The sequence below is a fragment of the Dermacentor albipictus genome, chromosome 8 (assembly GCF_038994185.2).
Source record: "Dermacentor albipictus isolate Rhodes 1998 colony chromosome 8, USDA_Dalb.pri_finalv2, whole genome shotgun sequence".
NCBI classification, from domain to species: domain Eukaryota; kingdom Metazoa; phylum Arthropoda; class Arachnida; order Ixodida; family Ixodidae; genus Dermacentor; species Dermacentor albipictus.
This window is the reverse complement of record NC_091828.1, coordinates 42,639,435-42,661,786: the sequence shown is the minus strand read 5'-3', so window position 1 is coordinate 42,661,786 and position 22,352 is coordinate 42,639,435. Positions and strand designations below refer to the sequence as shown.

General features: G+C 43.4%; 1 long non-coding RNA gene across 1 annotated transcript in view; it reads right to left on the bottom strand.

The window, feature by feature from the left end:
• The window catches only part of LOC135896779 (uncharacterized), a 102,073-nt gene that overhangs the window by 39,111 nt on the left and 40,610 nt on the right, over positions 1-22,352 (bottom strand). The window contains exon 5 of the long non-coding RNA XR_010562810.2: positions 14,825-14,971. This is a non-coding gene — a long non-coding RNA (uncharacterized lncRNA). The remainder of the gene's footprint in view (positions 1-14,824; positions 14,972-22,352) is intronic.

The following is a 22,352-nucleotide window of genomic DNA, read 5'->3' as shown; positions in this document are numbered from 1 at the left end:
AGTCGCGTTGATAGCGATTTAAAGTCTGTGCTATGGCAAAAGAGGAGAAACGCACTTATCTCTTCCCCTACCCATAGCGCGTGCTTACTTTGCCCCTGCTCGCGCATAGTTATCTTTTGATCAGGTGACCTGCAACATGTGGCACGCTGGACGATGGGGCAACAATTTGGCAAATGTACCACAGGTTTTCCTGTCGCAGCTTAAGGCACGACTATAATGGGTTGAATATATAATGTATATTTCCATTTTACCTGTTCATTTATGAGCAAAATGTCTGACAAAGTACTGACACAGTCAAAACTATCTCTAGAAAATGTCCTCTGCCACGGATGGTATCTTCACAATTATGGAAAATTGGACCATGCTTTGCTCACGCTCAAGGACTAATGAGACGAACCGGGCCGGGTTAGGGTCGGGTTTGAAACTGCTGAGACGGGCTTGGGCGGGCCGCCGCAAAGCATTTTCGGGCCTCGGAACGGGCCCGGGCCTGAGGAAGCGGCCCGTGCAGCGCTTGAAGACGTGCTTCGTGCTATCCACGATGACGCGACCATGCGGTTCATGAGTTTCAGCACAACATACCATCGCATTCAGGGACTATTATACTGGCCTTGTATTCGGTAGAATATAGAAAGGTATGTGGCCATTTGTGACGAGTGCCAGCAATTGAAGCGTCTTAATACTACTCCGGTTGGACTCCTTCACGGCATAGCACCACCATCATCTACTTTCATAATGCTCGAAGTAGATCGTCTCGGCGCATTCCCGCACTCAGCAAACGAAAACCGTGGGAAAGCAGTGTGCGTCAACCATCTGACGCATTAACCTGAAAAAGCAGCGATGCCAACGGCCACGGATATCGACGTTTCGAGCTTCCTGTTGCTTTTAGTTATACTGTGTCATGGACACCTCGTTTGATTGTGAGTGATCGTGGTCGCGCGTTCGTGGCCGACGTTGTCGAGGAGATGTGTCTCTGTGCTTGTCAGTATCGCCTCTCGACCCCGTATCACCCGCAAACAAATGGTGTCGTCGAGCGCACCAAGAGAACTTTGACGAACATGCTTTATATGTCAATACCAGGCACGAAAATTGCACTGACATCTTGCCCTTTATCGCATGCGCCTACAATACTGCAAAGCATTAAACCATCAGGAACAGCCCCTCGTATCTTATTTATGTTACACCCTCTGCAGCTTCCGTGACGCCATTTTGTTTTTTACTCCTCATGCGGACTCATATGGCCCAGGAATTCCACCATGCTGAGGAAGGACGTCGTATAGCTCAGCTCCATAAGCTGGCGTCCCAGCATCACCCCAAAATGAGAAACGGTTCACGGCGTATGAATGTGTTTTAGGACAAAAGGGACATAATTTGGCTTTGGACATTACTTCGCAAGCGCGGCCCATACCACAAGTTTCTGTCTCGTTACGCCGGGCCTTTAGTCATCACCGATCGCTTAAGTGGTGTGACATGTTTCTTTGTGGCTCGTCTGGTGTCTCACTGCTACCGTTCTAAGAAGACGCAGCTTCTTTAGCTCGCCCTCCTGAAGCGCTGTCATCACCGTGTCTGTCAGTGCACGTGACAGTTAGTCGCCCAGTGGGCTCCGTCTGAGAACAGAGGAGTCTTACGCTAATCTGAAAGCAGGGACAGATGAAGAAAAGGACGAAGTGCGCTTGTCTTTGGAGCGGCTTGTGTGGGCGCGGCAATCCTTGTTTCATAGTTAAATAAGCCCAACCCATTGTAACAATATGATATGGACACCACAAAGGCGCATAATAGATGACAGCTAACGGGCCCAATAACTTTGATCGCAGAGAAGCTTTATAATCCGCTACATACTTGAGAACTGTAATGTAAAGGTTACACTGTGTCAGCACATTACATGAAGTTATGCCAACTTAACATATGGTGAAGCAATTGCAATGGTGTTCTTCAGATTCTTCAATGGTTTTTGTAACCTTCATAACAATAGATGCGTGCTACAGGATCTTCTACATGTTCCTTGTACGGCGCCCTGTAGTCTTCTTTCTGACTACTTCGTGTGAGAACAATCATTTATTAAAAATTTGATGATAAAAACTTTAAATTAAAAACAAAATGGTGACTGCCATTACTGTTTGAAGTTTGGCTATATTTATTTTTTTGTAGTATACACATATAGATCCTTTACAACATGGATATATGAGTGGACGTTAAACTTTATCTAAACACATCAATGTCTTGTTTACTTACGTGTTGGCTGTGGCACGTTACCGACAATAATGCAGTGTTTCGTAGCATACAAAACTTCGTATTTTTCGTACACGTGTTTAGGTGGTTTTCGTCCCGCTTTGAAGGGTGGAGGAAGAGGGAGGCGGGGCAAGAGCCAGAGTTATTTTGCAGGTGCTAGTAGCATCTCTCATGCACTAAATAATTACACAAAGCTAATGGTTTGTTTCCAGCATTTTCATGTATCGGGTAGTAACTGTAGAAAGGAAGCCAAGGTGGTCAAAATTATTCTGGAGTCGCCTGCTATGGCGTCCCTCATACTCATGTCAGGGTTTTCGCATGTAAGACCCAAGAATTGTTTTTCGAATGAACTACTGATCGCGTAGAATTGTGAAGCAAAGACAACACTCTAATCACAACGATAGTGCCAAGGACTGTTGCCGTTCGTTGAAACTAAACGTGAGGGGTGAAGAGCATACATTATTTATGCAAATATCTCCATACATTGCAGAGTTATCGCTGCTATTCCCGTTAATTCGAGAGTGTGCAACGTCGTGCGCTAAGTCTGATATGACTAGGCTCTTTGACATATAATGGGCTACGACGTTAAAGAAATATAGGACGCAGCAAGCGCGCATTTGTGCCTGTCGATAACTTAATCATTCTAATAATCCTATAAAAACAGCATGGTATGGGCGACTATCTCCAGCTGAACGTCGGGTTCTCGAGTCACCAGTGTCATGCCCGGCACAGAACGCGTGTCCTGTTGAAGTAAAATTATGCTATTACACTTTACCACACCAATGAGCGGCTACAGAAATGGCACAAAGTGAAATGACGGTGCACGATCCATTCTGGCACAGCTGTTCCTTAGGAACTTTGCGAGCCAGGTAAAGGCATTGTTGCGTTTATTTTTATACGTTTTTGTTAAGCCTTTTTTGCTCTTTTCCCTCGTAACTATCGCGGTCGTTGATACAGACTTTTCGTATTTAGCAAACAATAATTTAGTATATAGCGTCATCAGACTAAAGACAATACGGCTTCAGGAATTGCTCAGAAGCTTTACTGTCACTTTGTAATTAGCAAGAGCAGAGCTAAATCCTGCCGTACTTTCATACTTACGATTGATCTTTATATCAGCTGCCTTTCCTTGCTTGTGCATCTCGACCTCCAACGTAACATTACTTTGCCTGAAACATAGCGCACAGAGGAACCACTTAGTGAAGATCGTCGCTTCACTACCGTTAGAAGAAATATCGACAGAGGTCACAACTCCGCACCTTCAGCCTTGCATACCAGGTGTTTATTAGGTGCATGAAACGAAAGAAAATTTCCTGTGGCTGATAGCATAATTTCAACCATTGAGCGAAATTATTCGATGACGTGGCCATTACTTCTGCGAGAAAGGCAAACGCTAAATTGAAGAATTAACATGATGGCACTAATTACATATTGAACAAACTAATTTACGGCACATGTTTCAATTTACGAATGGTAGCCAGTGAGTTCACAACGAGTGTCGATTTAATGCAGATTCTCAAGACTATACCAGTTTCGAGATAATATTTTCAAGATGCCCGACGAAAGGCATTGGCGTTCCGGTTGCCTTTGTGCTGAATTTCATAAAGGGTTGTTTTCTTGAAAAAATTAAATTCAAAAAGAGTCCATTTTTGCCGCAAATTTGACTGCGCATATATAGAAACCGGTGCCATGCTCAAAATTCTTTCCAGCTGAATATTCCTTGCAAACTCACTAGCTGCGTACGATTCTTAGAATAAAATTAGTGCCCTATATTGTTACCTAAAAAGTAACTCGCGTAAATATGTTATTTATTAAATAAGACGCTTCCATTCCTCATACACATATTTGTCGCATTATCAACTAATTTAGCTCGGGGGTTACAATTATTACTCCCAAATCATCGAAAATTTGGGGCAACGAAGTAATGCCAAATATGCGATGTAACGGAACATCGAGCAACCAGCACGCGGTTTCAGCAAATAGTATGTGTAGAATGACGCAAAAATAAAAGGTTTAACTGCTGAAGTACTAGTGAAAAGTAACATAATTAATGATACCGAATGTGGCCGTTCATAATTGCCACACGTTTTGACTAGGTCAGGCGAGACAACAGGTCATTTTGTTAAGGTGTATGGCCGCTGTATCGTTGTCCGTGCCATCGTGGTCTCGTTTCTGAATAATAAGTAATTCTCTGTGGCCAACTCAAAAAAGCCGTAAGGTGAAGTGATGGGAACTGTATTGTAGTACGCCAACCTTAGGTCAACGCAGTGTACTTAATGATGGGAATATAAATTACTGGAGGCGACTAATGTACAAATAAAATAACAGGATGCCGTAGCCATACGGCTTACAATCTTTTCAGCCTGTGTAATGATTTCGCGACTTTTTTCGTATGTAAAAACTCATTACCTACGCAGGAGATAAAACATTGTTTATGTCACTCATTTTGATGCATGCTCACTTTGTAGGTTTCTTGATCTAAAGGCATCCGCCTGTAGTTATGCGGAGAAGCTTTGGACAGGAAGCAGGTAAAAAAGTGAGGGCATTACCTTCCTCATTCTTGACGCTAACTTACGAAACAAGAATATATTGAAAGGTACTTTATGAATATCCAAGCATACGCACAGACGACCCTGAAAGACAAGAAAAATGTTAATGTTACTCTTCGCGGCTAGCCAAGCTATGGCTCAGCAATACAAATGCCGCAAATACACATATTCCCTTCACCGAACAGCATTCACTGCTCGGTCATCTAACGAATTTGTCCTAACACTTGTACGTGATGTCTCACAAAAAGCGAAGCGGTGAAAAAAAGCCGCTATCTTTTGAAGTTTATTTGTTACTGCTAAGCTGAGGACACTGTCGAACGTTAGTGTTAACATGGCGCCATGGGCCACGACATGCCTACTGCCAGTTATACAGTGAATACAGCTCCAGTTTTGCTGCCACATATACTTCAAATTCGGTTTCCTCTTTCGGGCCTGTGAACCTTGGCCTCTGGTTCCTACAGGCCTGGACAAGTTCTCCTTTAGAGCGGGCGCATACACTGTGTGGGGAAGCGCTACTTCTGCATTCTGTGCAAATAAATAACACATTGCACGAATTAGTGCCCTTATTGCCATCTGTCAGTCCGTGGCCGCCTACACCACCCTCACTCACTTGTATCGTGTTGTGGCGATTCTGCGACATACCCAATGTGAGACAAATAAAATTGTTGGGCTAAGGAAAAAAAATTGCTGCTATTTACGTCATGTGTGACAAGAACGAAAAACGCCTCAGTGTGTCACCACTCCTAACTCTGAGAACAACATTTTGTGCACGGCGCTTTCAACGAGGGCGAACGAACGCTCTATAAGACTCGTACAGCTGCGTCCATCCAGGTGCATAAGTTTGAAGTTATCTCTGGGATACCGACTACTTTAGACACTTTGCAATCTAAGACATAGCTAACATGTCCCGTATGTGTTTGTTTACTGGAGAAAATATGCAAATATATAGTATATTTTGTTTTAGTTGCCCATTTTAGTATTCTAAAGAGCGCCGAGAGCATTTACAATATTCTTTCCTTAGATATGAATAATCGTAATTCACATACTTCAGGCTATAAGACGTGAAGCAAGTCATGGCTAATGGCATTCAGTTTGTGATTGGAAGCGTCTTCAGAAATCACTCACAGCAGAAGGCCTTCATGGCCACATAACAGTGCCATTACATGGCTGTGTGCAATGCCCACTTTCTGAAAAAGCAAAGACCACTGATATATCTCTCCTGCGTCAGCCCTTCCCGAATAATTTGAAAGCATGTTTTATCTTAGCTGCAAGTGATAACGTTGACATCTGCAACCTTGTAGACTAACGCACAAGCTAATCGACCTTGCGGCATCTTCCATCTTGGCCATCCAATCTCACAGATTCGGGGATCCAGCGGTAGGGCTGGGCTAACAGGTGCTCCACCTTCCTGACTTTAATTTGTATATGTTCATTTAGAATGAAGCCATCTGTGTAACCTACGCCACACTAGGACCTCTTCTCATGTCGCCAGGCTGTGCCGGTACGATCTCCGTTTCGATGACACCACCCCGTCTGTGCTTTTCCCCGTAGTGACGCGAGAGCAGGGTAAGTCACATGATTGACAGGGGTAACTGCCACTCTCCCACCTACGTGCTGCGAAATCGTTTATGGATTCGTCACTGGAGCCTACTTCTTGGTAGACACCGATTGCGAAGTAAGCATCCTACCGACCACGGCTACCGACCACAGACGTTCGCCGACTTCGTACTCGAAGCTGCCGAGGCTGCAGTATGGCAACTGACAGTGATAATTCACTGATTCTGAGCCTATCGTTTCTTGCCTCTCTTCATTATCTTTCACAGTCGGCCACGTTTAGCGCCCAAGCATCGGTGCAGGTATCCTTTGTTATTATAACAACCTCTTTCATGTTCGTCAGCAATGCTTTGATATGGTGCATGTGGTTTTCGTAGAAGAGGCTTGGGTTATGTCTTGGTACCCATTAACTGAATTCAGCTGCCTTCACCTCGTCTAGCTTTATTGACAGATCTTCTCCAGCTTCCTAATCTGATTCTGTCAACGTGCAACGGCAAGGCAATCAGTGACGATATTCTGAATTCTAAAGACCAGCCTCTGCACAACCACATGTGTCGCCATTGATATAAAACATTCAAAGATGCACAGAATGAGTTACAACACGACTTGGTGCACGGCAACATATTATGCTCAGAATCAGAATCAAAAATTTATTATTAGAAGTTGGGTCACAATTACAAGTGCTTAGTATGCAGAAGGAGGTCCCACAGTCAAAGACTGTATCGGGACCTCCTGTATAGGAACAGTTATTGTAGTTAACATCTAAAAGCAACAACAGCATATAATAAGGAAGTATGCAAGCAACAAGAAAAGAACGGTTACAGAACAAATTGGTTATGAACACCTTTTCGTCCGCACCATTGCATAGAGAATTAAAATGTACACCTGTACCATCTGAGATATATCTATATGCATTGGAAGCAACTGCGGGGAGACTATATCTTTGGAGAAGGCTGTTGTCGACGTACGCGACCAGCGAACATTTTAGATGACAGCGGTCATCCCCCGTTTCGGCCTTATCACCTTGTGCGGATTTCTCTCGACCGTTGAAACTTGGCGCAACGCTTTCAGCCCTTGACCAACAAAGTTCTGCGCAGTCTACACTTTTGGAACAGCTACCTCGACGACGCACTGTGCGGGAATAATGAGCCACAAGCAAAAAGGTGAAGCATTCCGATTGTCTCCCAGCGCCTAGTCTCTAAAAGACGCATCCCAAATATCGGAAAGCGCAAACTTAAGTGCCATATCTAACTTTCATGCTGAACCCTTGATTTCTTTTTGATCCGTCCACTACAGTTCAATTTTCTGGCCTGCCCAGATTTTCCGCAGTCACCTGCACGACACCAAAGACGAGATTTCAATTTCATGCCAGTTTCTTACACTCAATTGAGCTCGCACACAGACACCTGTGAACGACCTCATGACATCAGCTTGCCAACCATTTGACCTGTAGATAACCATATATATGACTTCTGCGATCTCGATTATTCATACAACGGCATAGCGAGCACTATTGACAGCACGAACATTTCACGTCTCGCAAATAATTTTCCCAGGAAAGGGCTGCATCACGTCCACCAGAGAGGGCTTGGCAGCTAACCGAACAGTTCGTTATTTCCGCCCCTTTCTCGATGTAAGCTGGTTCTGTATCCCCACCAATGACAAGATGTTTGTTCATCAGACCTGCGATTGCTAAGTTGGTTATGTGCATTATCCTGAGCACGCCGTGAGCGATAATGATTCACATTGGTGGTGACCACGTTTCGGTGCAAGAAAAATGCTATGACGCTCATTTACGGGCTTTAGGTTCATGTAGAGAGCCGCACGTGACCAAAATTACACTTATAGACACCACTATAGCGTTACACCACTATAGCGTTCGTCATAACCCTCTATTTATTGTCATATTTGAAAGGAAGCTCAAAGTCAATTATGGAGCCAACAAATGGAATCATGCACTGTGGGATACAAGCTACATTAACAGGGATGAAGTGCATCAAAAGGGTAGCCTACGTTTCGAAATGGGGACCTTTGTAAAAGGAGTCGAATGGTAAACAGTTTACTCGGTTTTAGCATTGAAAAACAGAACCTGTTAACACCACATCAATTTGGTTTTCGTAAGAAAAAATCAGTCGAGTTATGATTAATAGAGCAGAAAGAATATATATTAACAGAGTATGAAAACAAATCCATAGTTGTTGGATGGTATATAACGTGTACAGCATAAGATTGTTCGATTTTTTTATTTCGTATGGTCGTACGTCTGTCAGTGAGCTCATTAGACGTGACGCAGTGGATTACCATCAGTGACTCTGCGCAAACGTGTCTGCTGTATAACGTTCCCCTTTCAACTTGTAAATGGTCATTAAAACGTTAACACTTACATGTTTTTTATTTATTCATTAGTTTCTGAAAGTAGACGAAGGCCTGCGCTAACAATAACCTTCTTAAGCGCACGAAATAATTGTTTGAAATAATATTTTCCCCTATGACAATAACTGAGTGAAATAATCCTAATATTATTCCCGGCAATGGCCACCACATTTCGATGAGGGTAAAATGCAAAAACATTAGTGTACTTATATTTAAGTGCACATTAAAGACTACCAGGTAGTCCCCATTTATGGAGTCCTCAAGTACGGCGAGCCTCATAATAAGATCGTAGTTTTGTCACGGAAAATCCCATAATCAAATTCTTTAAACAAATCAACATAATTACGATATTGTTACGTAGAATTTCTCAGCAGTTTTTGAAAAATGCGTGCCTATATAAATGAATTTTTGTGTTTATGTGTTTGTATGTTTTAATGTATTCTTTACCCGTCTTTATAATTAGTTACCAATGCTAGAAAATGTCTGCAATTGTCATGAATTTTGATGTGTTTCCAAGCTTGTATATATTTTTGTAGGCCCCCTCTGCTACAATCTGATATCACATCGCTGTATCTATCATAAATAAATAATAGCGATAAGGGCTTAGAATGCTCCGATGAATTGCGATAATGTTTATAAGGGTTGATAAAGGTCGAGTAAAGTGCAATAATGTTAATAAGCACCGATAACGGTTGATAAGGTTTGGATCAACTGGAATAAGGCTGATAACGACTGATGAGGGTTCATAAGAATCAGATCGACTCCGCTAAGATCAGCTCGAAACAGATCGATTCGCTAAGTCACCAGTGTGTCTAATCATTTTACAATGATGGAAAAATAGCTGCAATTCTTGTGAATCTGTGTGTTTACATTCTTGTATATTTCTATGTATGCACACTCTGCTGTTAGCTGGTATCAAGTCGCAGTATCTATCAATAAATAAATAACAGCAATAAGGACTTATAATGGCGGGAAGAGTTCTGCAACGCTAATAAGGGTTGATTAATGTTCGCAAAGTCCGATAATCTTGATAACGAGTGCAAACGGTTGATAAGGACCAGATTATTTCCAATAAGGTTGATAAGAACAGGTAAAGTTTCGTAAGGATCAGATCAACAGTGATAAAGTAAATAAAGATCGATAAGGGCTCATAAGAATCAGATCGAGTCCACTAAGGTTGATAACAATCGATGAGGGTTGGTAAGAGTCGGACCGAGTCCGATAAGACTGATAATGAGCGACAAGGTTTATGAGTGTTTACACTGTTCACATCAAATTGTATAAGATTGTGAATAACACCGGGCTGAGTGGAGGTCAGCAAGCGACATCATGCTCACGCATACCTAGAGAGCTGCAGTGTAGTTTCTGCATAACTTTTGTACAACTCTTTCGTAGTAAACTCGAATAACCAATCTGTGAGCGCTTATCTTTTATCGCCTACCGCTGACGGTGACCAAATGCCCCCGAAGACAGGCGAAATAGCTAAATATAAATATTCAATTGCTGCAGTAGGCAGGCTCGCAAATCTACCATAATTGGCGGCTGTGACTTTCGGAATCTTTTAAGGCATGTGACTACCTTAAGTGGCAAATTCTTGTACCAAGACATTTGTGCTTAGGTACGTTACATGCGCACTTTGCAGACCTGTGATATACATTTGGTGCAGAATTTATCAACCTTGTTTCTCATATTTTAGATTGACCATTTTCGCGAAATAAACAACATACTCCAAGCAATTCTTGCTCATTCTACTTTTTAAAGTGGCTTGCAACATAACATCTTCGTTGAAATGCAACCAATTTCATTCAAATCGAGGAAGTGGTTGTCTCATAATATAATTGAAGTATGTAGGAAAATGCCCCGTTTGCTGTTCATGCATAACCCTTTAGCACATAAACTAAACGTTTTGCATGCCACAGTACTGAACCAGCTATCGTCTAGACGAACACACCACACCGGAAGTCATTGACTGGAACCAACTTTTGCAAGAACTGAAACCTTCAAACACTTTTTTCCCGAGGACTGTTTCTGACTGGAACTCTCTTCCGGGGGCCATTTTCTGGTCCCCTAATTTTGTGAAAGCTCTAGAAGAGCATTTGTTTGAGTGAATGGGGGCCGTATGTGTGTGTGTACGTGTATATATGTATAAATATGAATATGTGTATATGTATACATATTTTTCTGCTTGTTTATTACCGGCAATCTTTTAAACTGCCGTCATTTTTTTCTTTTTATGTCACAGTGTATTTCCATGGCTTGTATAGCCCCTCTTGCATAGGCCATACCTGTTGGCCTGCAGTATTCTGAAATAAATGAATAAATAGTGTCTGCGTTTTCCATACTTGCACGGGAAAATTAAAGTTGGCCCCGAGTTAAAGCTTTCTCTCAGAACGTGTGAATTTTTTGGCAGTAATTGCTTGTAGTGACCTGCTATAATCGAACTGTGAATTTTGGTCGAGGGCGGCATTTGGTAGCAGCCAACATTTCTACAAGGGAAATTGTCTTCGTCAAGGCCATGTCTTCATGTGGCCATTCCGCTTTCCATGCCAAGGAAAAGTCCGTCATACAGTCCACTGGCACTTTGGTTGCAGGTTCTCTGAGAGCCATTGATTTAGTGTAGCTGGATAACTTTATTTGGAGGTGTACCGTTCCTTCCGGTCGTGTTGTATTTCATGTGTCGTCCTAATATACTGGGCTAAAAATGAAATATAATTGGTGAAAACGTAGGCTCCCGCGGTATTCCGTGTTAGACCAATATTTGAAAATTCAAGCCTCTACTTCATTGTGGACTTCTCGTTGTTGAAGTAACTCATTGTAATGTCGTCACCACTATTATCAGCCTATTTTATTTACCCTTCAATGCAAAGTCATTTCCAAGCAATTTTTCATTAGACTTGTCCTGTGCAGTTCACGCCTACTAATTTTCTAATTTCATCACTCCACCTAATTTTCTGCCGTCCTATACTGCGCTTGCCATCTCTTGGGACTCATTCCGTAATTTTGATGGTACACCTGTTATTCACCCTACGCCTTACATGGTCTGCCCAGCTGCACTTTTTTTTCTCCTAATGCCAACTGGAATATCGGCTATCCCCGTTTGTTTCCTAATCCCCACTGCTATCTTCCAGTCTACTAACGTTACGCCTAACATTTATCGTCCCATCACGTTTTTTCCGTGGTCTTCAGCTTGCTCTCTAGCTTCGTTGTGCACCCTCATGTATATGCACTATATGTTAGCATGACTACAATAAAATCATTGTAAACTTTTTTTTCGGGGACTGTGGTAAGCTCCCAGAAAGGATTCGGTAACGTCTGTTGTATGCGCGCCAACCCATTTTTATTCTTCTGCAAGTTTCCTTCTCATCATCAGGGTCCACTGTGAGTAATCGACCTAGGTAAACGTACTCCTGTACGTATTTTTTAGTATTTCCTTATAAAATGTTTCAGTGTCCGAGGCGTGGCGCAAAGTGTGCATCGTTTCCCAAAAGTGTACGAATTATGTTGCGCCTTCAACATGTGTGTCTGTTATGGTATGGTTTCCTCGGCGTTCCTGGTACTGCAGACCTCGGGATGGGGAGTACAATTTTTTTTAAATGGGCAATCATTTCTCTTTCTTCTAAGCGACGAAACCCTTCCTTCCCTCCTATAAGACGATTTCCTATAAAGAAATAAATGTATAAAATGAAATAAATTCGAAGAGAAAAACGTTCGTCCTGTTGAGCTTCGAACGGAAAAGCCCACAATCAGATGTCGAGTGTCTTATCAACTGGGCTAAAACTGCTGCCTTCTATTAGGTGAACCATATGAGCGTGCTGTACGGAGGGTACAAAAGGAATGCCAAAGGAGAAGAATTTATATGAAGTCTTTCTAAAAAGATTTGGCGATGGTGGAATAAATTCCATCGCTGGGAGTACACGTAAAGACGACTTGGGGCATTGCATACATGAGTTCATTTCCAACTTTGTGAAAAGATAATAACAAACGCCCCGCATCCCGGTTGCTTTTCTGTGGTCTGGGGAGGCGCCGTTCATTAGGCTGATCCTCTACCGAACGCAATGCCACCTATCTCTGAGGGCTCGTGCGCTTTGCGTAGCGCCACACTGAGCAGATAAGCTGTTAATGAGTTGATAGGGATCATAAGGAGTGATGAAGGTTATACGGTTCTCATTACTGTTGATAATAGTTCGACGCGGATGGATTAGGTGCTAAAGAGCTATAATGGCTTATCAGGAGCGGATCAATTCAAATCATGTTGATAAGAACCGAATAGTGTTGACAACGGCTGCATCGAGTCCGCTAAGATTGATAAAAGCGATAATGGTTCACAAGGGTCGGGTGATGACCGATAAGCTTGATATGAGCTGTGCAATGACTTGGATAGCTGAAATCGACTGTTTCTAAATGAGGTTTTTTGGGTATGGGAGCGCAATCGCAATGCCGCCATTTCTTTCCTAGCAAGGTGAGAATGCAAAGATCTAATGTAGTGTTTCACGCTCGCGAAAATTTTGCCACACTTATGTAGAGAACAACTACCCTGATAAATCTGCGCAGAAGTTTTTTTTGGCTACAGAAGAAAGCGATGCGATGGGTCAGAAACATTTTGTAGGCCGTTTCTACCAGGCAATTCTTTTTCCGCTATCAAATCATGAACGCCACGCTGATATAATAGTACCACCTAATTCACTCGTTTTTCTTATCGAACAAAAACAATAACAGTTTTTTGAAGAGTCATTCCAGGCTGAAAAAGAAATAGGCGATTTTCGAACTAGAGGCAACGAGATATATTTGGTACCGCGATGACACACATCTTGTCTCAAAGGCCCACTGACCTTTAATGCCCCATATCTTTTGAACAAACATCAGCAGCGCGGAATCAATTTTACCAATGTTTCTAAAAAACCTTTGGCGCGAATACTTCATTTTTGAACCGTGCTGAACATTTCCATCAATTTCTGGCCTCTGCAATTTCATTTCATTATACCTTCTTGCCATGATATCTTTTGCATGACATATTTACCTGCCATATGTGTTTTTGGTTTTGTATTATTATTATTATTATTATTTTGTCGTCTTTACCAAATGCTACTGTGCTGTAACTGTGATATCATTCCTAAAAACATAAAATATGGGACTTTATGTGCCACAACCATTTTCGAATTATGAGGCATGCCGTTCTTTAATGTGCACCTAAATCTAAGCACACGGGTCTTTTCGCATTTCGCCCCCATCGAAATGCGGCCGCCGTGGCCGCGATTCAATCCCGTGACCTATCATTCCTATGTTTTCTACTTCTATTTACACCGACTCATGTTAAATGTATGCATTGGTTATGTTTCACGGCATTTTAAGTGATCAATTTTTCTATAGTAGATAAAAGTTGCTTGTTCGTTCTGTATGCTATGTTTATTTGCATGTTATCTGTCTGTAGTACGGGCTCCCAGGAACCTTCAATCTGCATTTTTTTTCTCTTATCGCCTGGGGTGTCCCTCGACTATTTGGGTGCAAATAAAATGCTTTGAATGATCGATTCATTGAAGCAAACATAAGTGTTGATAATGATCGGATCGATTGCAGTAAGGTTGATAACGGCCGATAAAGGTTAATAAGGGATTGATCTAGACCGACAAGGACTGATACATATTTATAGTGGCCAAATCAAATTTGATAAGATTCATAATGACACTGCGCAGCGCGAAGATGACGAATTAGAACAATGCGCAGACATATTTAGACAACACCAATGGAGCTTCTGTGTGAATTTGTTTTCTTCATTCCAGAGGGCGTTTTCAACTTTTGCAATACCAAAAGAACTCACCTAAATGCCCTATAGTAAGCATTATCTGACCATGTAACATTATCTGTATGCGTTAAACATTGACCGGACTTTCAGTCTTATTGCACACAGGGCCAGTACACGCATACCATTGCAACCTGCCTGAACTAACGAAAATTTACTTAAATGTCAAATAACACCAGATAGTCATTACACAATCTTCAATGGCTGTTGACATCCCTGGTTTGAACAGAGGACTTTTGCTCAGCCTGTTTCAGCAGCATGATAAATATTTCTCAAATGAACTGCTTCGGAATGTAGCTCAAAAGAAAAATGGAACGGTACTCACGTAGCGACCTGTTTCGTATTGTATGGTGCGCTGGAGTTTGTTATTCTTATAGTCAATAAATTCAGATTTGAAGCAGCTGACAGGAGCCCATCGGTACATGTCTCCCGAAACGCCCACCATGATGAGGTCTTCTTTGCTCGTCAGCAGCTGCATACAAAAGGAATATTTCTTATTGTACTCTCTGAGCACGATAGATGTCTTGGGTATGTGTGTGACGAGTTTCGCCGAGCAGATGCGCGGGGGAGCGTGGAGATTAAAAAAAAGTCAGCCTTCGAATGAATTCAGATGCCGTAGAAATCAAGACAATATGACACTTTACTGCGAGATACAGTTTTTAGCTAAAATATAATTTATTTTTCGCTCCTTGGTTCCATAGGTAAAGTGCTGCAAACACTGGAGCTGGGTGTCAGTCGCCAAGAGCATTGGAAAGTAGCCTCCATAATAATTAGCAAGATGTGATTCCCAACTACTTACCCTATCTATTGTGTCCGAAACAATCATGTCAAACCGAATAATCACAAGTAAGCCACGCAGCTCACCCAGTATACTGCTAAATGAGCGAACACGCAACAGTTCATTAGTGCGCGTAACTAGATAGATTGGCTTTAAGACAGGGGCTAAGGGCTATGAAAGAAGGATTGAGATGACAAAAGCACATGCACAACAGACAGGTGAAAGGAGCAAAAAAATTTTACAAATGTAGCTAAAAGGGAGCAGGTTAGAATGAACAACGTGATGTATCCTGATAGTTAACGTCAATGAAGTGACGTCATCGATCACTCGTTCTGTGGCGGTATGAGGGAGCATGTAGCACTTAGATGTCGAAGGGAAAGTGATTGGTCTTCCATTGTAAATAATGTATTGTCCAGAAACAATCATAGTTGCATCTTTCTTCGGTACTTTTATGACTGCAATAAGCGAAGTGAGCGAACCAACTAAGCATTGTATGGCGTTCCTCCGAAAAAGGCGACGACTGCCGGAAGGGACGCAAGGAGTTGCTCACTGAAAACCTGTCATAAATAAAGACAATATACGGCTGGGGCCCGACGCTGCATGTCAAAAGAAAGGACGGAGAGCTCGGGCAATTAGCAACCTACAGTGGCGAAAAAATCACACGACACCTAAACACTTCCTATGAATTGCTGAAGCATAGGCTTTAATTTCAAATTGAAGGCCGGTGAGCGGCGTTATATCGAGTTTTGGCCCGCAAGTAATGTTTTCGAATTTCCCTCCGGGTTATGGTAACAGGTTTTAGATTTATTTTCCTTGGAATATTTTCTGTGGAGCTTCTAAATTAGCATGTTGGCTGCATTTGGACGATATTGCTGAGAAACCACGGTCACCGCTTGCACGGTAGCAGCAGCGGCCAACAAGGCTGGCATGCGCGCACAGCAGCTAAGCGCAGTGTGGTTGACAGGCGCGCGCCGGCTTCGAAGAGCGAGACGGCGTTGTCGCAAGCATGTGTCACGCGACTGCCTCGACGAAGGCGACCCCTCCCGCCCCGCGGATCTCATTGCTTTATCTGCTCCATCGAGGCGCCCTGGTGACGTGTCTTCGTAGCGATGCCACCTGCCGTCACGCAACACCGGATAAACTAACGTAGTAGCAGTTGTTCACTTTCACCAACTCTGCTTTGTTGAGGCGCACGCGGGATGCGGCATCACAGCCAGTGCGAATTTAGGTGCCGTTTCGCTGCTACAGACGCCGCCTTTTTCGCTGAATGGGGCACTTGATATTTTTGGATGAAGAAAAAAGATTGATGAAAACCTAGCACAGATGATTCTCAAACTGACGAATATATTTTTTGTGTGACCCTGCTGCCTGCCTCCATGCCATCCCACTGCCCACAGTAAACCTCCTAGCCACATCTGCACATGCACTATGCACCAAGTCAACGCAATGCATGTTTACTTCAAGATACGGCGGTGCCGGTGTATATGAGACACAATTTTGCGCACGCGCACACTGTGCTTTATAATGACGTCATTGTACTATGTCAAATCGCGTGAGTTTTTGGAAACGAGATCAGGTGTAAATAGGCTGTGCGCCCTGTGTAGGTGTTTTTGTGATGACGCCAAGGAAGTTTTGAAACCAAACCGGGTGCACCCAGTGTTCACGCTTTATGCGAATCAGTGCGAATGTCGAAGGTGACGTCATAACAGGTTTTAAAATTCTATCCCCCACGCATCATGTTCACTTCGTGTGCACATTTCACGATCACGTCATGTCAGGAGTTTATGTTTGGCACGTACATTCCTTCCATTCTTTCTCCCTTCTTTAAGCGATGTCATGGAGAGCGCTCTCTAATCAAGTGATCTGTTCTTCGCATGACCATGCCTGCGCCTCCACCACTCGTTCTTTCTCCACTCCTACATACATCATGTCCCCATCTATACCTACAGAGGAAAGAAAGGGTCAGTCATGAGTAATGGGCGAAGTAGCTGAAGAATGCTGCAGCTCTAAAGCAGTGTTTACAAGATTGCCACAACGGCATGAGACATTTGGTGAGCAAACACTGAAAGTGGTTTTGGCAGCTCTGGATTACCGACCATGGGTCGTAATCTCGGACGATCACTTTGGGCAATACTAACGCATTCGTTTGATGTTGCGCTCAACCAGCCAATGAGCCCATCCGGTTTTGCTCAACCAGTGAATAAGCGCGCGCTGAAAGTGATGTCACAGAAAGCGACCGTCAGATAAGCCGCAGAGCTCAAGCCAGCGGAGCCCTAGACTAGGAGCCCCGACTAGGGTGAAGACCGCTCGTCCTATTTTCTACAACAAATGTTTTCTACTACTACTCTCTATCATAGCTGCGAGATTTTGTTCGCAGAAGGCTACCACTAAGACACAGGTGCTTCATCAATTCGATCCTTTCTCATAACCTGTTTTGGCGGACGCCGTTAGTGCATCCGCCGAACGGGCTCGGCTGGCATCTCATGCTACGTCAGCCAAGCTCTGAACGGTGATAATGAATAGGATATCCGGCCACTGCCGGTACCTTTAGCAGGTTGTACGCTGTATTACCCTCTGCACAGGTCAGTGCTTTCATATCCAGACCGACCATTCTGCAACTCACTGACTGGATGTCGTGCCTACTTATCTAGTGAAAGGTTCATGTTGCAATGACGAAGATCACACAAACATTACTGCGGGCGCATGGCTCCTGAAGTGAGGAAGATAAATACCAAAGGTTCGGTGTCGCTGCTTTGGCTCGCGCTATCCTTTGGCTGGGACTGCTCGGCTGCTCTATGTGCATGACTCAGTAACCCGCTAACCGTCGATAAACCTCGTAGCAACGTACGTAAATATTTGCTCTTTTGTTTGTGCGTGTTTTGCGTATTAACATCATGCGTTGTTTGTAGGCGAATCAATAATCACCGTCATTGTACGTTGGGGAAGAAACATTTTCTAAATACGAGATCTGTTGTCTGAATTTGAACGCACTGAACATTCGGTCCTTGTGGCTTGTAGCCGTGGGAACCAGAAAGGGCGCTGCTTTAAACAAGCGGTGCAGCCTCCATGGACCACCATCGGAAGCTGAACCCTACAGAGCAAGGGAAACGCATCCCTGCGCTGACATCTGCAATCAAGATAAAATGTTTCTTCTCATTCAAGTCGCCAATGCGCGATAGTACCCATAATAACATGATCAGTGGATTAGGAGGTGTTTACGGACAGGGAGGCATTGAGACGGTTTCGTACATGCATGGTGCAAATTTAGTTACCGAAACACCTGCCCTAGTTAACAGAAATTTATGCTGCGGCCACAGTAATTTCATGAAATAATGTCCAACAACTGAAGCTATTCATGGCCTTCCTGGGATACCTCACTAATGCTGAAGAGTTATTACTGTACTTGGCCTCATTATTTCTCATGGCAGATAGGAGCTGATGGAGTCCTCGTGTATCTTATTTGATCCGTTCAAAGCTGATTGAAAAGCATGTGCCAAAGTTGTGCGCATTTCTTTGCGAAATTTAAATCCCAGGTCTTTTCTCCAAGCACGTTGCTCACGGCATGTTTTCGTACTCCCTGTGTAGCCATTTTATTATTGCTGATGTCGCCCTCTCCACGTAGATTGAGGACCATTTGTGCGTGTGACGCCCGCCAATATTGAGAAAGTTGCAATCTCCATAGCAAGGGCTGTCGCCAGTAAATTGTGCTACAGCGGGTTGTGAGAGCTTCGGTCACGCGGCAGCTTGGCAGGTGAGTGTCCGCAACGTAACAACACTCATTCGGGCCAACTCTACAGAATGGAATTTTGAATGCTTTTACTAACTGTTTGTTCGCTTGGTACTTGCGTACCATACTGCCTAGAAATCCTACCATTCGCTCGAAACCTGCCCAGAACCGAGCTCCGGTCTAGTGTTCGTCATCCCTCCCTAAGTTACTATCTGGTTTGGGCAATCCCAAGAGAAAATCATGGTACATGTCTCACGTGCTCATGGTCGTGTCTGGATGCATTGCAATGATTGTGCAATGCATTGCAAAAACAACGGAAAAACAACGCAAGAACAACGGAAAATGCAAGCAAAACTAGTGTTCTCGTCAAAGAAGCACTGGTTAGGCGAGAAAGAGACGCCAGTTGCGACGGCGCTACCGCGTCACACGTACTACTCCTTCGGGCCACGAAAGACCTGCAGAACGCAAGAAAGAGTGCGTACACATAAAATGCATGGCGTCCAGAAGAACTTGTTGGTACGCGTGGCGCCGCAAAAGAACAAGGCGGACAAATAAAAGCACACGGTGATTGCGAGAACGGGGCCGTGAAGAAATGAGAATTCGGCCCTCTCAGGAGAGACAATGAGCGGGAGAAAGAATCTGTTGAAGAGAAGCTCATCTCCTGAAATGTCTCTTTTTAATGGGAAATGAATAATGGCTCATGAGTCGGAAATTCGACGTTGTTGGCGTGACCAAAGGCTACGAACCTTATACCAATGGTGGAACTGGAAGCCAAGGCTTTGGTATTAATTAAGGCTGCGTACCCTTGACCTGCTGTCTTAGTTAAGGCGAAGGTAATTAAGACAGAATTAATTAGGATGCATTTATTGAGGAATTCGAACCCATGATATTTGGCTTTTAGAGGAGGTTAATTATAGCACAGTAAATTAAGATATAGTTAAGGCAATCGAACGAAGGACATTTGGTGGGAGTCGAACATACGATCTTCGGCTTTAGGACGAGGTTAAGTAAAGCATAATTGATAAAGACACCTGAAACAAAGACATTTGTGTTAGTTACAGTGAAGTTAAAGTACGGTGAATTGAGGTAGATTTGTTTGGGGACTCGAAGCAATGATTTTTCTTGGGAGTTGGTCCACCGACCTTTGGTTGGAGTTGAACCCACGACCTCGTGTTTCGCCATAATGCCTACGCATGGTGCGGTGGTCGCAATGCTTTCAAATTCATCCACGTTGTTGTAACTAAGTGCACATTGAAAGTTTTACTTCAATACCGGCTACTACAGAATTCATAAATAGATATCGTCATCGGACAATTCCTTAACGGGCAGTCTAAACCAAATTCATGGTGGCAACCTGAATTGTTGCCCCTTCATGGGGACACAATATATAAGCGAGAAAAATCTAATGTTACATTTTTGAAGATGAAATGGAAGAAGATGCATAAAAAACTGGTCGTTTCCCCTGGAAAGTGAAGCAATCAATGGTTGGCATTTGACTTGGTTTCTTTCATTTATGACGTCTACTGTGGCATTGAGCCACATAATTATTGGCTCGGCAGTGCAGCAATTTCTTATGAAAAATGATCAAATGCGATGTTTAAATGGTTTTCTGGCGTTTCATTTCGTGTGATTTTCAGTGAATTTCTCGTTCCTCCTAATATTACTTTGCATTCATGTTCACCTGGCATTTCACTCTTAAGGAGCACTTACTTTATAGTAGCCGCGAGAGTTCTACGCTTATATCTTGCAATATTCCTCCCATCTCTTGATCGAACCTCCACAATGGGTATAAACCATAGTTGGATGGGCAGCAATTTTAGCGACTTCCTGAATGGTTTATAGCTGTACGCGTACAGTACACATTAGCCGCCTTCCCGTAAATGCGATAGAATTAGACAGTAGAGCATCACATTTCCGGGCACATTACGAGTGATTCAATGCGCCAGCATGTACATGCGGTGTGTTACCTCTGGTGCGATGGTGGCGGCGCATGGTACCTCACATCAAAGGCAAAGCAGCGTTTCTGGCGTCGCCATCGGGGTCGCCATTTTCCCACCGATCTTGCTCTCCCGCCGATTGACGAGTGAAGAAGATGTGCACCTAATTACCTTGCCATAATTCCTAATGCGATCTGATTGCGTTTACATGCAATCCGGAATTTTACTTACACATAATAATCCAGCAATGTCTGGTGCATCAATTTAGGCGCTTTCCTAGCGCATTATCCCCGCCCAAATGAATGCGATGCGCTCGAACGTTAACCTGATGTGATGAGATGCGCCAATGTTCGCATTCATTTAAACGCGGCTATGTAACGGCTCTTGCACGTGCGCATGTTTTTTGTCGGTGGTTAGTGCATCGTAGTTATATACTACAGCTCATTTGTTGGAATCCTGTGGTCGTTCGACTTCGTATATGTTTATTTAATTAAAATGAGACACACTTATCCCTATTTGGGAAAGATGATGACAGCGGCGAAAATTCTCCTGCAGCGTTGATATAATAGGGGTCGCAATAAAATTACGAATAATCTACCTGAACTGCTATCCAGAAATCCGTTAAAGCTCGGAGGTGGTTGCATTTGACTGTATGTTGCACCAAATGTAATATGTGGCGCCTCCTTTACCTCCATGCCTTTCCCGTACGCGGGATCAAATTGCTGATTTGAGATCCAATTCGTCAAAGATAATGTTGGAACACTGTGCAGCTTCTGGGACCACTTCCAGTTACTGACTGGTACGGCGACCCAGGGCAGGCAGCATATCAGGGACTGGGTCTCCCAATGCTTGCTCTCTCGAGAAATGGACGTGAGACCGATTATGACCTTTACTGTCATCCCCTTTGAACCGTAGTGCACACCTTGCATGCTTGATGTAAAGAGGTTTTTCTAATATATGTTGTCATATAATTTTTTGGAAACTTATCTGTGTAGCTAAAACCGCTATTTATATGGTATCGTATTTATGTGAATGCTTCATGTAAAGAGGTTTTTTCTAACATACGTTGTCATACAATTTTTGGAAAGTTATCTGTGTATCTAAAACCGCTATTTAAATGGTATCGTTACATATTTTATATCTCCCTCTTTGTTTTCCTGCCAACAAGCTAAACATATCCTACTTCATCATAATCATCATTATCAGCCGCAGCAGCAGCAGCAGCAGCAGCAGCAGCAGCCTGGTTGCGCCCACTGCAGGGCAAAGGCCTCTTGCATACTTCTCCGACTACGGCGTGGCCGGGGAGCTAAGCCTCGCGTTAGACTTAACCACACACGACACCCGGGCGGGCGCCAAGTAGGTCGAAACGACAAGGCATCGACCGAAATGGATCCCCGGTGCGCTACCAACT